The sequence below is a fragment of the Haemaphysalis longicornis genome, unplaced genomic scaffold (genome assembly GCF_048455015.1).
Source record: "Haemaphysalis longicornis isolate Haplotype H1 unplaced genomic scaffold, Haemaphysalis longicornis Haplotype H1 scaffold_18, whole genome shotgun sequence".
In the NCBI taxonomy this organism is placed as follows: domain Eukaryota; kingdom Metazoa; phylum Arthropoda; class Arachnida; order Ixodida; family Ixodidae; genus Haemaphysalis; species Haemaphysalis longicornis.
The window spans coordinates 811077-828849 of record NW_027526282.1 but is presented as its reverse complement, the minus strand read 5'-3'; the positions used below and the strand labels follow the sequence as shown (position 1 = coordinate 828849).

General features: G+C 46.7%; 1 pseudogene; it reads right to left on the bottom strand.

The window, feature by feature from the left end:
• The window catches only part of LOC144166621 (uncharacterized), a 32916-nt pseudogene extending 16461 nt beyond the window's left edge, over nucleotides 1–16455 (bottom strand).
• Between the last annotated feature and the right edge of the window lie 1318 nt (nucleotides 16456–17773).

Here is a 17773-nt window from a genome sequence, read left to right as displayed (position 1 = left end):
GACGTGGAGAAGCTGAACGGCGGCCAGCGAAAGTTGGTCGGTCAGTCGGCTCAGGGGGCAAATTGTACGGCGCTGGTTGAGCGGCATACGGCGAAAAGTAAGGGGTGGCGTAAAAAGGCGCCTGGGGTAAGCTGGCGACGGGCGGCAATATACCCGCCGCGGTGGCTCAGTGGCTAAGGCGTTGCGCTGCTGAGCACGAGGTTGCGGGTTCGATTCCCGGCCGCGGCGGCCGCTTTTCTGATGGAGGCGAAAAGCAAAAACGCCCGTGTGTACGAGATTTCGGCGCACGATAAAGATCCCCAGGTGGTCAAAATTAATCCGGAGCCCTCCACTACGGCGCGCCTCATCGCCTGCGCTGCGTCGGCGCGTTAAACCCCACAATCAATCACGGGCGGCAATATGCGGCGGGGACAGTAGCGAGCGACATGCCCTGGCGTGCCACTTGCAAAACAAATCGGACGATTGGCCTGCGTGCGCCACGCACCCGTTAGCTGGGGACTGCTCACCGGGCTTATCGGCGGTCGTGCTGGTAATGAAGCTGGAGCACGGGGCGCTGATGGAAAGGAGGGGGCAGGAAAGGAAGCGGCAGGTGGGCATACACAGGTCGGCGAGAGAACGAAGCAGGCTGCTGCGATAGCCGTCCTGCTACCGAGGCGTAAGTCAGGGGCGCAGCTACGGGCAGGTTATGCTGAGCCGATGGTAGTGACTCAGCGACCTCTTCCTTGATGACATTCTGAAGCGAAGGCGCCAGGGTGGAAGGCGGGTCTGAGATGTAGGGCAGGAGGGAGACTTGACGGGCCACCTCTTCCCGAATGAAATCTTTGATTCGCGCAAACAGCGCAGGGTCCCCTTGATATACTGCCTCCACACTTGATACGGGCTGCTCCCGAACACAAGCCTGCCGTGTGAGGGCTCGCTGCTTGCGCAGCTCGTCGAAACTCTGGCAAAGGCAGACGACGTCAATGACAGTTCGGGGGTCCTTGGATAGTAACATCTGGAAGGCGTCGTCATCGACTCCCTTTAAGATGTGTCGGACCTTCTCTGTTTCTGCAATGGAGGGGTCGACGCGTTTGCACAGGTCGATGACATCCTGTATATAGCTAGTGAACGTCTCCCCAGCCTGCTGTCCTCGCACGCGTAAGCGCTGCTCGGCTTGAAGCTTCCTCACCGAAGGGCGCCCGAAGACTTCCATGAAGTTACAGCGGAAGGAGGACCACGTCTTGTTGCGGGATTCGTTATTATTCCACCACGTTTCCGCGAGACCGGTGAGAGAGAAGGGGACATTGATCAATTTGTTCTTGTCATCCCATCGGTTGTGGTTACTCACACGTTCGAACATGGAAAGCCAGTCCTCAGCATCATTTCCGTCGGTGCCGCTGAACTTGGGTGGATCCCGCTCGCGCAGTGCGCCCGAGCAGATGACGGTTGGTGCCGCCGACGAAGGCTGCTGGATGGATTCGTGGTTCATCGTGGACAGCGTCCGGTTGCGTAGCTCCCGGATGGGACCGAAACACCTGACCTCCACCACTTGTAAGGGATATAGTTGACCCTCCGGTAGTAGACCGAACGTTGTTTATTGGCAGGAGCAGAAGCAAGGCGAGCGCAGGTACAAGCGTACGGACGATGGCCGAACACACGCGCCAAGCACCTTCTGCCGTACTTCTTCCACTGCTACCAGCGTGCGCGCATACCGTCGTGCGTAGATTGGCTACGATCGCATGGCACTCTTTCTTGATTTGGCGCATACCCGGATAAGCTGATGGCGTTACAAGAGCTGCTCGTTATCCTTGCTACAATATATATAAATATATATATATATATATATATATATATATATATATATATATATATATATATATATATATATATATCCTGATGCACTTAATTTTCGGCGGCGGCGCGCCATTCCTGCCGAGACTAAGAGAGCAAGCTCCAGCGAAGCAGCCGCTAAATTCTCCCGTATTCACCTGTTACAACAGCAGCCAGTTTCCGAGCGAGCGTATTGGCGACACCGCCTCGCAGCGGATGCCGTGGCGTGAAGTCACACCGCCCACACTTGCGCTCGGGGGGCTCAAGGTTATTGCGAGGCGGTGAATGACATTGAGACAGATGGCGTAGCAGAGCGTTTACTCTAAAAACAAACAAAAAAACAGAACATTTTGCCACACAACACTTGGTCACCCCTTAAAACGGTACTCAATAGTTACTTGAGCTGTTTTGACGCCCCTTGTATTTTTTAATATCTTGTGTCTCTGTTTTATGTTAATGAGTGTACTTTTTTCACGTGCCGCTACTTCATTGTGGCCTTGTCGTTTGCAGTTCGTCTGATGCTGTTTTTACGGCTGTTTGGTCGTCGCCTTTAAAAAAATTAACAACGAACTGCACGTTCTTTAATACAATGCTTTTCGCAAGGGTAAACGATGGATAAGACATGACCATCTTTTTGTGCTACGCTCGTTGAATTAGGTTCAGCACACAAAAAAGAAAACGATATAATATTGGCTGGGGACCGCCTTCTCACCTCCATTCGGTATCCACTGAAAACAAAAGAATGAGTTCTGAAAGACGAGTTAGACTATACAGACATTTCGCAGTTTTTTTGTGCAGAACAAGGGCGGCATCTCAGAAAATGAAACGAAAAACAGAGAAGGAAGTGTCGTGTGACCGCACATTCTCATTACATAGTTTGTACCAAAAGTTTATTCAAGAACATTGCCATGTTTAGAGCCTCACTTCCGTTTCGTAAAGGTAAAAAAAATACTGCCTAGGGAATTCACTGTCGCTTTTATATCCTTCAACGAGCTTGCCAAATAGGAAAACCTCTCAAGAATGTTCAACTGTACTGTACACAGTTACTTCTGCCCAGTTCGACTTCAAATACGTATACCGTTCAGTTGTCATGAGGACAAAAAAATTCTCGCGCACCTCCGCGAGGGGGATTGTGAGGATGCAGAAATGCATTGGGTGCACCGATGAGTGTGAGGATCGTTCACGTCAAAGTCGTCGGGAATCGTTTCGAACTCACCGTCAGCATCATGGACGTCGTCTTCCAGCATGTTCATCTCGTTCGCCGCCGTCATCGAAGTGATCGAGCCGACTCCAATCGACCCGAACGTTGATGGCGCGATACAGCGGGGTGTGTTCCAGGTGCTTGAGCCAAGCCAGGATGTTGCCGCGCTTCACCAACCCGCGCTTGTACGTTGCCGGACTCATCAGCCTCCGCTTGATGTCAACGTCGAACGCAACGTCCTCGGGTACCATGCGAGGAAGGCACAGCACAACCTTCGATACGTCGATGGGCACGTTCACCGCCTGTCCCTTGATTCCAAACTGCCCGTTGCCTTGAGTCAGCCGCCTGATGCTCAAGAAGGGGAGTCGAGGCGCAATGAGCCGCTGTTCGACCGGGTTCAGATCGGTAAGATGCGCCGGCCGAGGAGGATAACGGTAGCCAAAACTCACGCAGCCCTCCTCTTCGCAGCTTTGTCTTCTCCTTCTTCTTCTTCTTCGGTTCCCCTACGGGAAGATGACGATGGTGGTTGAACGCGAAGCTATCTTGTGATGGATTGTTTGGTTGGCCAATCCCTAGGGGCATCATGCCACAATCATCATCAGACGCGCTGAAGACGCCGGCCAACGTACGCAAGACAACCCCCGGCACTAATGCATTTCTGCATAAAACAGAGATAATGGTTCCACAATCCCACCACGTTTAAAATATCTACTTCAAAACAAACCTACCACTTCCTCCTTCTTCTGTTTAATTTTCAGCATATTTTACATTGGTTCGTCTAAAACTTGAGTACACTTGCCCCGGTGGCTGAGTGGTTAAGGCGTTGTGCTGCTGAGCACGAGGTCGCGGGTTCGATTCCCGGCCACGGGAGCCGCTTTTACGATGGAGGCGAAAAGCAAAAACGCCCGTGTGTACGAGATTTCGGCGCACTTTAAAAATCCCCAAATGGTGAAAATTAATCCGGAGCCCTCCACTACGGCGCGCCTCGTCGCCTTGCGTTGCGTCCGTGCCTTAAACCACACAATCAATTAAATAAAATGAAAACTTGAGTACGCTTGCACGATCTGGGACACACACATACCTAATCCATATGAAATGTTAAAATTATTCCCGAAAATACCACCGAGGTTTATATGTTCAGATTACTCACGTCACTGAAGTGTGACGAACGCAGCCCATTTTTCCAACCTAGTATTGGATGCCCTGAAGGTAGACTAGTCCTCTTCGACTGCCCGACGTTTCTGGTATTACACCCGCTCTTCGCATGTATTGCCACAGTAAGCAATAAAATACCGTTTACTATGGGCGCAACCACACAGCTTTACACCTTCGCTCATTTTTTTTTCTCAGACACCAAGGATCTGGAATGACCTCGCACCCCATAACGCGCAACAATGGGACTTTTGCTTATCCAGCATGTAACACCCCGAAATGGGTCTATGAGGTGCAGTAAATAACTATTACTTACGTGTATTAGCTCTCAACCTGGCGGATCCGAAAAAAGAAAGACGTGCTCCTGAACTGAATAACTCATTTCTTTAACTCATTCAATTGTTTTCTTATGTTCCGGTGTCTTTTAGTTGAGTGAAAAGGTAGTGGGTTCGAGATTCCTTACAGTGGTTGATCCGAAAAAACTCAGTTTAGAGCTGATAGCGTTAAATAAAATTACACATCATCAATCTTTGAAAGAGACGTTGAAGCTATGTTTAAAAAGATGCACAGATTTGCGTTTTTCTCAGTTAAAGGAGCCATAAAGACAAAACACAAGTTTGGTTCATTCAAAAGATACCCTCGTTAGAATAATACTGACCTTACTTTTGACGTAAACTTCGCTCAAATAAGCTATATAATTAGGAAAAACAGAATGGCCACGCGACCCACTAGCTCATTTCCCGCAACAAAACCTATGATGTCATACCAGCCTGTTCTGGTCATAGGCGGAGGCCTGCAAAAGCAAACGCAAATTAGGCAGGGCATATAAGCTTGCCTAACGAGCTATTTGGGCCTAAATGTAATGCATACCCATTTTACAGAAGTAACAATGGTGCGGTAAAGAACAAAAGTTACGAAAATACCCGTAAACACAGAAGTACGGATCCGCAATGCTGTTGGTACTGGGCGCACTTTGATTGTTCTAGCTGCACAGCGGTCCGACGCTTTGGAGTTGTCTTATACGACGCTGGCTGATTGGCGTGAGCGACATTGCCTTACGTGACCCTGTTTGTCAAGCATACCCCATGTTTCATGAAGTGATTACTTTCTACCTTAACAAAAACAAGCCAGGTGTAAATACGGTCAAAAACAAAGCAATGACGGAGTGCAGAGTATGCCAGCGCCATCCGGGCAAGCAAGGTTGCAGAGCCAAAGGCTCACTGGAAGTTTCTTTATATACGCGCCGTTATGACTTCATTGTAGACGTCACCAAAACACACGATTTAGCAGGAGGATCAAAATTTTAATCTAAGTGGGTTGTGTTTCCCAGTGAATACGGCATATTTGCCGCCGCGCAAGCGCTGGCGACACTATAAAACACGATATCTTTCGAATAAAACAAACTTACATTTTGTCTTCATGGCTCCTTTAAAATATCAACGTGAAATTGTATATCAGTTGAGTTGGTGTTTTGTGACCTAGATTTTTAGAACAATGAAGACACTAAACTTTACTGAAGTAACCCCATATGACGGAATGTCCGATCTATATTACATTGGTATACTCTCGAACGTAACGTATTTTCCGGCGGCAGCCACTCCGATAAAAGTATGAACCTCCAGGTTGCTCATTGCGCGAGTTTTAATAAAAATGGTATCACTAAAAACTTTTTTGATGAAACAAAGTGATGCCCTTCGGTATCTGATAGATGTGCCTCAAGTTATCGAACGTGTTAGAACAGATCTTTAGTTGGCTAACGCGTCAGTGGGGTAGGGGTAGCGCCCAACACTGTCGTAGTGGGCAAAAAAAGCCTGCACTCCAACCTATACATTTAGCAGCTTTTTTGAGAAGCTTTATAAGTTCAGGACGATTAAAATTTTATCTCATATAGACCACGCATCCTATTCCCTTCAAATTTAAACTATTTACGATATCTCGTTGTTCGTGGTAAAACAAAACCACACGCAACGCTTCAGGGTGCTTGTGAACGAACTAACCGATTAGCTTTAAGCCTGTCTTAATTTGTGCTTTATAAATACTTTTTACGCTGCATAGGATATCGTACTGTCCAAACGCATCCATACGCAGAAGCTTTATACCTCGATGAAAACAGCACAATTCCCGAGTAACGCTTTCACCGAAAACAAACGCTCGGAAATGATCAATCTATCGTAGAGACAAAGAAGTTGTTTACCGAAAGTGCAAAGAGAAAAGATAAAGGATGTACTCTTGAGAATACTGAGGCAATATTAAAACTTCTTTGACATTATTTTTGACGGCCCATTACGACTACTTTTGTTCTCCACCTTTGACCATCGGCAAAATTGCGACCAGGCACTTGTACTTAAATTTCTGGTTTCAAATTTCGTTTTGCTAACCTATCAGCTCTAGGAATCCCAGTCATGTATGAACCTCTGGTGTTAAACTAATGTGTGGCCTTTATTTCTTTCAAGTGGTGCATGCAGTACTGACAGGGTTAAATGGCGAGCACCACACTGCGGAAATTGTGTGCCACCAGAAAATATACCCTGTCTAAAGAAGTATAATTACTTGGTAATTAGAAAAAGATTACACGACACCTCATAAAAATCGGAGAGTGTTGATCACAAAGTTCACTTCTCGTCGTGATTACGGCCTACTAACAGAATGTGTAAACTACTCTGAACGAGTAAATGAATCCTGTAAATGAATCTGGACCAGTAATGGACCTGGAAATGAATCCTATACTAGGACAAATTTTTTTCAACTGCGAAGTTTCTGAAAGCTGTACAGCTTTCCTTGTTAGCTGTACGGCTGCATTGAGGTGGATGTTAAATTTTGTTCGCAGTGAGTAAACTATTATAACCGACAGCGACCACACTAAATACCACTGTTACAATTATAGGTAAATGTGCACATCATTTTCTTTCGATTCACTAGGAAAAGATGCCTGGTCAATGGATACGGGTTGAATGCAGCATGAATGTTCCGCACAGCAGTTCAAAGCTCACCATTAATTATAGGAGGCTCAGTGTTGCTTGGTGGTTCATATTGATGCTTGTGAGTTACTGTAAAAATGAAAATTCAACAAGGCAGTTTTAGCACAAATCTACGTTTATTTTCTACTACGTGTAACTCTATATTACGAAGCTCAATAAATTACTAAAATTTTTAATTCGTCCATGATTTCTCACTTGCTTCCATGCTTCGCCGTTGGCAGCATTGCTCTATAGTATGCCATCTCCTTTCTGTATGACCTGTTCTCCTTCGTGGCCAGTCTGCTTTCTTCATTCCTGCACTACAATTATTTGCGTTTGCTCTATGGTTAGTGTGTATACCTCGTAGCCTGTCCCACCTTTTTTGAGCCTGCAAAGGATGACTTGATACAAGGGAAATGTTTTTACGTTTTATAGTAATCCTCGTATATTTCTCTGTAGGGGGTGCGGTCAACACATTAGATTGGCTGTGTTGATATAACATATTTTTTAAAGTGAGCGCAAAAATACACAAGGGCAACGAAACACAAAATGGAAAGACAGACGATATTGTGTTTTGTCTTTTGTCATCTCAGTGTAATGTTTGCTGTCAACTCGTCAGTGTTCGACAAACTTTTTCCCGGAGTCATCTATTTTGGGAGTCACCTGGGATTTGTGTGTGCGATGCAAGTCGGCGCGATCACCGCAAGGTTTATATATTGTGCTTTAGCCACTTACACGCAGCCCCACAATTTGTAACTTGGAATAATGATTTAGCAGCAATAATTTACATGACACTGAATGGGGTGGTACCTATGGCGTCAGCATATCAGATATTAGATTTTATGCTAACGCGTCTTCACATTATTTAACCATGTTCACTTTTTCAGGTGTGCGTTTCTTATAAGGGAAATAAACATTAGTTGCAAGTCTGGTTGCTCTCGGGTTTGGACAAACCCGCTTTTGCTTCTGAGTGAATAGTGATCAGTCTTTCATGTTTGATTGCTGGCAACGAAGTGCAATGTCAGGGTTTTTTGGCACAGGTTTTCGGACTGTTCAAAGGCATTACAAAAGCAATAAACATATATGCACTGTGCATTTTACCACAAAAATAAAACACAGATTAACTTTGCTCTATTGGACTATTCACTGCTGACTTGCGTACGAATTGCGCTTGCGTGCCCGTGTTATCGCCAAACCTGCCAAGGACAATTTTTTGTACCAAGATCTAGGGGGCAATATGGCGTCCTAAAATGACTGCCCAAATTATACCTACATACAGGAGCATGGTATATATATTACATTTGTGATAGCCACATTACCGTGCTAGCTTAATGACTTGCTTACTCCTGTCCCCACATCCTGGATTCCTGTTAGGTTCATTTTTGTATGTCGCGCTCACATTTGACAATAGCGCTAGCGGTCTCGAAACGCTTTTTTAACAAGGTAGCTGTTCCTGGGCTGGCGCTGACGACAGCCTCAGGTGATATTGTGTGAGGCTCTCTTTTCAGCAGGTTTCTCTGCCGCACAAAAACCGACTCCCAGTAAAAAAAAGTTTATAAAGAAATAAAAGGACCTAGGGTCTTCAATTTTTCACATGTACAACACGTGGCTATATACGGACGGAGTGTGGTTAGAAAAACTGGCTGATACTTTTGTTCTACAAGAACTGGCTGGAAACAAATGACATGATAATCGGCCGCAAAGACGAATCTAACACTACGCACCGCAGCTTCGCTGGTCATCCTTCAAAGAGTGGAAGGCCGCTTAATTTCTCATTTTGAGTTCTATCAAATATCTGTGTTTCAATTTTTCTTCTATTTCCTTCTCGAGGAAACGTCAGCTACAAGTTCTTACCGGACTTTATATTGCTTTTGATATTTCTTCAAGTAACAACGTTCAGGATATGTTGCCAAATGCTGCTGGCACCGAAGGCCAAGAATTTGCCATTGCTTTACTGACGCTGGCGTGAGGTCGGTTTACCGACACCGTAAATCAAAATACCACATCAGCAACAAGGCGCATGTGAAACAGGAAGTGGTGTGCATATGCGAAAAGTATATTCTTGTACACCTGCGGGAAAAATGCTTAAAAACTACAGTTTTCTCAGCGCATACAGAAAACTCAGGAACTAAAGCTTCCTGATGTGGAATATAAGCAAAAGCCTCACGTGTTTGGTGACGCTTCCTACGTTTACTTGACTCACTTCCTCTCCTGTTCCTGCTTGTGCCCTTTAGCTTTGGCTCTGGTTGTAATTGTGCGCCGTCCTATATTCCTGACCGTCGTGGCTAGCGTCTTTTTGACGTCTTTCAAGTGGTACTGGTTGGGAGTTTAATTGTGGCAGCTAACTGACTCTCCTCTCTGTGTAGCCTTCTGGTGTTCTCCGACTCCTTTCGAGGCCCACTTCAGTGGACGTCAACGTTTCTCTTGTGTCATAGAGGTACACGCTAACTACACAGTCTATGACTTACAAAAGCCACGTGTGGCAATGGAGACAATACCTGAATATGTAGCGCTTGTACATTGACCCAAAGCGGAGTAGGAATCAGTGAACAGGCCGCTATGTTTTGAAGGCGGCTGTCATTGTCTCTACCCCATCCCCTACAGCAGGCATGCGAGTATTAATAATGGTTACTCTAGCTCCCTGTGTTGAATCTCCCGAAGGGTATGCGCCACTCAATCACCATCATCATGCAGATTTCCCCTGTCAGTAAAGTTGTCATCCCCGCTAAGGGCAGCCATGTTCACGGTCTGCCTTGCGTCGTTCTTCCGTTAATATTTGGTGCCGTGAAACCCGGAAAGACGACCGCACGCGACGAAGGAGACCACCGACGTCCCCTCCGGCATGAGGTTCTCAGAAACCCTCTCCTTTGAATGCTGTTGATGCTGCTCAGCCCCGCCCTCAGCCGGAGGTCAGCATGGCTGGCCCTGACCACCTAGTGACGACCGACCGAATGCGTGCGATTGATAAGCTGCGCCGGCAGCAGCGTATCCTTCGCGGTGCTAGTACCCGACTGCTCAAGGCAGCGACGGATCTTCTGGAAGCCGCCTCACCGCATCCGCATGAACTTCAAGCAGCCATTGATCTGCTCGACTGAAATGACGCGGCACTGTACGAGACCGAAAAGAAAATAATCGAGCTTTTGGACCATGATGAAGTTGAGCGAGAATATTTCGACGCACCGGCATATCAAGGAAGCATATGTACTGTCCTAAACCACCTACGCTCGGCCTTGAACACTCGGAAGGCACCTGGCAGGAAGGTCACTACTAACGGCACTGCAGGCAAGCCAAACTACTCTCGACCCTTGACCGTCGTGTGCAACGGTGTTCGCCCAGCCACCCATGCAGACCATCCTCCTCACTGCGGCTCACACCCGTCAACGTCGGACGTTGCCCTGCCGAAGTTTCAGTCTTCAACGTTCAAGGGTATTGTCAATGTGGGAGCCAGCTCGGAGGTAGCGTTGAGCGTCCCAATTGAGGAAGGGGGTGCGGAACACGAGGGTACGCCTGCCGCAGCCAACGACTACTCAGCTGTTTCTGCTCAACGAAACGCAAAAAAGGCAAGATAAATGACGTGAAAGAAAGCATAGAGCCATCACCGTACACTTTCGAGTATATCTTCGTCCCAGACTTCATGAATGAGGAATCCTTAACGCAGCTTTCTAAAATCCCGCTATCACCAATCGTCAAGTTAGAACGGGACGCTGCACCCAGGTTCGAGTCTGGTTCGTTCTGTGTTCCTGATGTTAGGAAGTCTGAACCGCTATTGGCGACCATATCAGGTCAATGTAACGAAACAACGAAGCCTTGCCAAGAAACATCAATAACGCATATTGAGCTAACACCTCGCCCAAAAGCAAGTTCGACAGAATTGGAATCCGCCAAGAGGAAAACCCGAGGCAGGGACAAGACAAATCTGAATATACTGGCTGACTCGCTGCAAAAGAACTGCAGGTACTATGAGCCACTGAGACCTTCCGGACATCAGATTCACGAGAATAGGTACATAACCGGAGGACAGGAAATGCGAGCCTGGAGAAAAGTTTGGTTGTCGCCCGCTTCACCTTGGCGGCGCTTAGCTGTCGTGAAAGCTGCGAAACGCCGGATGCACCGCTGGAAGCAAAAGAGGTGACAGCAATTCAGGGTAGCTTTCGAAGGAATGACCTTATGGAAAGAAAAACACTACACTATGATTGCGGATTAATTCGTCAACCCCACAAGGATTTTCTCGCGGGTGGGAGAGGGAATAGGAGGAGCTGTTTCGACCTGATGAATTTCAGCGTCCTGAGGAGCAACGGAGCCAAAGCCACCCGTTTGTACGCACCGACAAAAGACACATTCGTTGTTCCCAGCTGCTGAGTCGCCACAAAGAAACCACCGTCGCACACAGCGAGGGTCAGGACGAGCTGCGAGATACGCCGAAGGTTGAGAAGCCTGTGAATACTTCGCCACCGTTCAGCTCCGTGTGTCCTATTATGTTGCACAGCCGTCGCGCCGCAGCGCAAACCTTGCAGTTTCGTGAAGCGCCAAAGAACTAAAGCTGGTTTTACTTGAAGACGACGTGTACCGGATCCGCACGTGTAACTTATGCCGCAGCGCAGAGGTGTCCCAGACGCGTCAAAGCGGCGCCTCCATGGCTACTGCTACGAGAAGCCCATTTGCCGCTCAAGATTTTCGATGGACTGCGGGACAACCTGCGCGAGATTCGTCCCAAGGCGAAAGCACTCAAGCAGCGCTTAGAGAAACTGCATCGACAAACGTGTACGAGACACAGAGCCAGCTGGTGAAGCTATTGAACAGCTAGAAAGTTCGGTGTGTGGGACAGCGTTTGTGTGAGGACAGATACGCACGTTGCGGGCGCGGGAGGATGTTGAATCTCCCGAAAGGTATGCGCCACTCAATCACCGTCATCATGCAGATTTCCCCTCTCAGTAAAGTTATCGTCCCCGCGAAGGGCAGCCATGGCTTCGGTCTCGCTTCGGTCGTTCTTCCGTAACACCCTGCATAAAGCGCAAGGCGTCTTATATGCACACGATACGGCTCTGATTATTATACATCCGTCACTTACTTAAATTTATTCATTAGGAAATAAAGAACTACAAAATACACTTAAGTGGTTCAATGCGAAAAAGCTCTTGTTAAATATAAGAAAACTAAGTATATTTTCTTCTCCTCGAACCATAAGAGAGGGCTGAAAATGTGTACCTTAAAAATTGTAGGGATAGAAATCAGCCAGGTTGACCAGTACAAATATTTGGCAGTTGAGTCTGGACACTTTGCTTGATTGGACACCGCATATAGAAAAATTTAGTCGAAAACTAGCTTACGGGTGATACACGCTAAATAATGCAGGAAAATATTTTGAGAAAGAAACTTTACGTATAATCAATTTTAGTGTTTTTCCTTCTCACTTACCCTTTGCATAGAGTCATGGATTTTCACCTATGCAAAGTATCTAACACACAAATATTCTTCAAAAAGGAGCTTTAAAAATCATGGTATCAGTTCGAAGGACTTCACTCTCCGCACTAATTTTTAACGAAGTCAGTGTAATGCCGTTTAACCCAGTTCGTGAGTAAAAAACCGCCGTTCCCATTACAGAGTTTGGTCTCTGATCACGGGTTACCGTCATCAGTTTTTTTAGTGCCTTTGCGGGATGCGCGACATTCATGCCATAACAACCTCAATTTGCCTAAAGTGTACATTGTATATGCTTATATGCTCATCACGTAATATCTTTTCTTGGGCCCAAAGTATTGAACCAGTTACCCATGGAAATTAGGTGTGTGCCAAATTTTGAACTATCGTTGAAGAAATACCGTTATTCCGAGTGTTATACTTCTCCTAACCTGTAGTCTGTCATTGCATCTAAGCTATCCTGTTTTTGCTATTGTTTGTTATTCCTAAGGGATTGAGTACAAATACTAATTTTGTAATGAATCCGTACTAGCCTTGTCGGATAAGGACTCAAACGCGTGATTCACAGTTCTCTTATGTATATTTTGCACTAAAGCATAGTCGGCTTCTTCTTCTTCTTCTTCTTCTTCTTCTTCATCTTAATTTTACTACGGTCTGTTGTCAGCTTTCGGGTTCATTTAGGTCACTATGGCTGGGTGCTGATTTTGGTGATACTGTAAGCACGCTCTTTCCGCTTTTTCGCCGAATGCCTTATCTAAGGCTTTAACGTGAAACATGCTAGGAGCAGGCTGAAAATACCAGTGTCAAGTTTAGTAAATGCACACACTGCTTTTTGAGAAGCAAAATGTAGCCCAGAAAAGCTACTCCGTGTCGCCCGCTCCCACCTCCGGAATTGTGAAATAAGGGGCACGAGAAACCAGCCAAGCTTTCAATGCTGCTGACCTATAGGCACGCTGTAGGTATTACCTTTGAAGCATTAACCACTGTTGTATTCAGGTTAAACGCTTTTAATCTGACGCGAAGAGATCAAAGCAAGTAAAGCTGCCCATTTTTCACAACAACGGGAATATCACCCTTATGAATTGAGCAAATAAAGTTAGGTTAGGTTGACAGATTGTGCTCTTATTCCTCTATTTTGTCCCTGGGTTTCTCCCACTATCATCTTGCGAAAAGGCGTTCTTGACGTCACAAAAGAACTACCCCTCCATAAGTGCGTAGTTTGGTGTAGGTTTGCTACAGAGGCTCTAACTGTCACTTTAGTACGCCTTCCGCAGCAGGCATGTAGCCTGGCGACAGTAATATTTCTAAAGGGCGATAAACCTCTTTGGGCCCACGATAAATCGTTCTGTATTATCCCAATGTAGTTATATGGCACACCAAGGCTCTGGAGGACCAAGAAATAATGAAGTCGTAGAAGCGTATTTTTGAGCTATTGAAATGACGCATGGGCTTCGTTGTTTCGCAGCCGACAGGCTCGTGTTTAGTCAGAGATTGTGAATCTTTGTTATTCATGAAAGAACGATTGATGGGCAAAGAATGGGGGCAGTATCTTTTTGGACCCACGCGTGAAAACCTTTCAGATAATGGCATTCAGATGGCTTCCAGAGTGCCCGATGACGAATGAACCAAGGTATTCCCTGTAGCACGACACTGAAGCAGTGCACATTCATTGCTGTGCACTGTCATTGATCTGCGAATGCAATCAAGTAAGTATCTACAGTGTAGCTCTATGGCTTCGCGAGCTGTTCTGAGGACATTGTTAAAATATTCAGGGGCCAGCATGGCAGAGACCGACATTTTACCGCCACTCTGAGTACAAATTTGCTCACCCTAATCGGTTAACCGAACAGTGAGAAGTTCGTACCTCAATACAGCAACGTTCATTTGATTTAAGTTATTCGTTTCAAAACATTGCGTTTATTAGTTTTATACGACATTTTGTGACGCGGCGACAGTGTCTCGCATCGACCCTTACTGGCGGACGCCGAGATTAACGTTTTGCGGCCGCATTTAGGTAGTGCTAGACACCATACAACCTAACATAATCGAAGCTGTAGCAACAACCAGGCCATCACCGACAGTAATGTTATGAATATGTGAATGAACGCTTCTTATTCGTTCAGAAACGCTCTACTATGTATACTGGCCAAATGTTCTATAAGCCTTAGTGTTCATACTGTGAACCAAATAAAAGAAATTATCAAAAATAAATGGCTTTCAGCGTTTTACATTACTTCCTACCTTGCTGCCACTGCATCTTCTTCAATCCCTTTGTATAACAATCAGCGCTGATAGAAGCTATGTTTAGTACTGGCCATGCTCTATGAAGTTCACACGTGTTTGCAGAAGTCGTGTTTGCGTTTTGTCCTTTAGGGGTCACGTTCATGGAAAGGCTTGCGCTTATTTCTCTGAACTGTTCCTCCGTGTCCTTTTGCACAAGCCATTGTGACAATTCCCTTCATTTTTTTCAACCCTTTTCGTTTGAAACACCAGAGAACTCTCTTTAAAATTATTTCCGTAGTTGCCGAAAGCTCCTCTACTTGGGTAAAGTGTCAGTTGGATCTTTTTCGTGCTTAAACGACAACATTCTGTAATGTTCCTCGATAACCAATAAAGATACCCGGGAATTTTTGACATACTCATGTGTACTTTCCACTGCACGCCATTTTTGCGCTGAATATCAAGCTGCTTCGATAGGTATGTGAAATCGCAACCGCGTTGTGACATCCGGTAGAGTTAAAACCAGCCACAATAGTGTCATCCAATATCACCACAAAACGTTTACCGGTACAGTTTGTAGCACCATAAACGCAGCGAAGACGACGAAGCACCACTCTGGTGCTCACTGCGCGAGCCTCGTGGGCAGCTGACGGGCCAGTGGCAGCTATGCCTGGCCGAACGCTCAGAGTTCCCGGGAGCACTGACTGCTCGCGCCACGAGGCTCGCGCAGTGAGCCCCAGAGTGGTTCCGTAGCAGCATCCGCAACAGCACCATTGTCATCGCTATGCGGTTGCGTGATCTAAAAAAGAAGAGAACGAAGTTGGCCCCCGATTCTCGACCGCCAGCACTGCGTCTGCGTCTCTTTACTCTACGGCCCTGACCCGTCGGCCACAGGCGCCGTGCAGAATTTGTGGGCGCGGGTGGCCCGCCTCCTTACGCAACGGCCAGCCCAGCTTGTTGATCTTGTTGCAACGGGCTTGTTCAGCATTTTCACCGTTCCTTCAAGACTGCACTCAGGGCAGAGCCGGACGCTACCCATTGGTCCACCTCCCTTCCGTTGGTTCTGCTGAGTCTTCGGGCTAATTTGAAGCAGGATCTACACTGCACGCCCGCAGAGATGGTCTTTGGTGCGTCGCACCGCCTGCCGGGAGAGTTTTTCACTGATTCCGAATCATCACCGTGCCCTGATCGCACCGACTACGTGACCAAACTACGAGGTTCGTTTCGCTCACTTCGTGCGCCCGCGCAACGCTGTCAACAGCGTGCGGATCCCCATGTTCCCAGCGAGCTGACAACGTCCCCATACGTTTTTGTCCGCCTTGACGCCGTGTGCAAACCACTTCAGCGCCCGTATGACGGACCCTGCCGCGTCATCCACCGTGCTGATAAGCATTTCACCGTGGATTTGAATGGCAGACAATACACTATTTCTGTTGATCACCTCAAACCAGCGTTAATTGAATAGCCGCTCTCTACACAACAACACGAATCCACAATACAACTGCGGATCACCCTTCCCAGCCACCCCAGTCGGAACAGACAACAAAACACACATGACGACCTCCAAAAGTATCCTTCCGGCTTACCCCACGGCTCCGCCACTAGAGGGGCGGCCTCCTGTAGCAGCATCAACGCAGGGAAGAGGACGAAGAACCACTCTGGGGCTCGCTGCGCGAGCCTCGTGGAGCGAGCAGTCATTGCTCCCGTGAACTCTGAGCGTTCGGCCAGGCATAGCTGGCGCTGGCCCGTAAGCTCCTGACGTGTTCCTAATATATGTGTTCTGTGGCTCGGCGTTTTTATTTCCTCGTGTTGCCACAAGTTAATACCAACCATACTGGTGTCATCCAATATCACCACAAAACGTTCAGTGTATGCTGTGCAGATCTTTTTCGAGATGTAAATATTGCGACCACAGTAAAATAGCCAGCATGCCAACCCTACCTGAAAAACAACGCAATGGCATACACCTGTTACCCAACTTATGATCAAGTAGGCGAGCTCGTGAATTTAGGGCACAGTTTATCTCAGAAAATGATGTGTAATCGATGAAATCGCTGGGAAGTGCCGCACGGGTAAAATTTTAACCATAGACATCGTAAAGGCTTTCATTCTAAATAATGTTGTATAGGAGTTAATATGCCTTGCCCTAACCTGCATCTAGAAGTGTCAAAAATACAGGCCTTCGCTGGAAATATCTTCAATAGTTTATTACTTCAACAAACCTGCACTGATTTGTAACCTATAGGGCACTTGCGTCAGGCGCCGATGTATTAGAAATTGACATACCAGCTCGCTGACAGACAAGTGTGAAGGTTTATATGGGGACACGATAGCGGTAAAAGGCATGCGCCACACAAGTACACGAAGGAACTGCCCTGGAGAGGAATAGCAGAGGGCTAGATTAAAAATTTGACTAACTTACTACAACTGCATTGCAAGGTTTGTTTTCTTGCTGTCCAGTTCGGTATATGTGATGGTGTCCTTTCCGTGTGGCGCACTCTGACTTACTTGAATGAGTTAAGATGTGTTTTACGTGTTTATAAACGTTTTAAAAATGAATATTTGCTTGAATTGATGGACATACATATTTCAAATGATGTGCCGGGTAAGGGAGCTACAGGAGCACATGTGGGTTTACGACCTGCGAATGTGTCCAAACCGCGCGGTTAAAGTGTCGATGCGGACAGAACACAAGTTTTGTTCATTCGAAATATTGCACCGTTGGACTCATACGGGCACCAATTTTAATGTAAAGTTCAGTCAAATAAGCTACATCACTAGGATTAAAGGGAATGGCCATGAGACCCACCAGCGCATTTCCCACAACTGAACCTATGATGTCATACGGGCCGGCTATGCGGTTTCCTGAGGCCGGCAGAAGCAAACATAAATTATGCGTGGCTGCTAAGCTTTCCGAGCGTGTTATTTTCTCCTAAATGTGGGACACATTTTATATCAGTAAGAAGGGTGGGCTAAGCTAGGGAAGTTACTAAAGTACACGTAAACATTGAAGTAC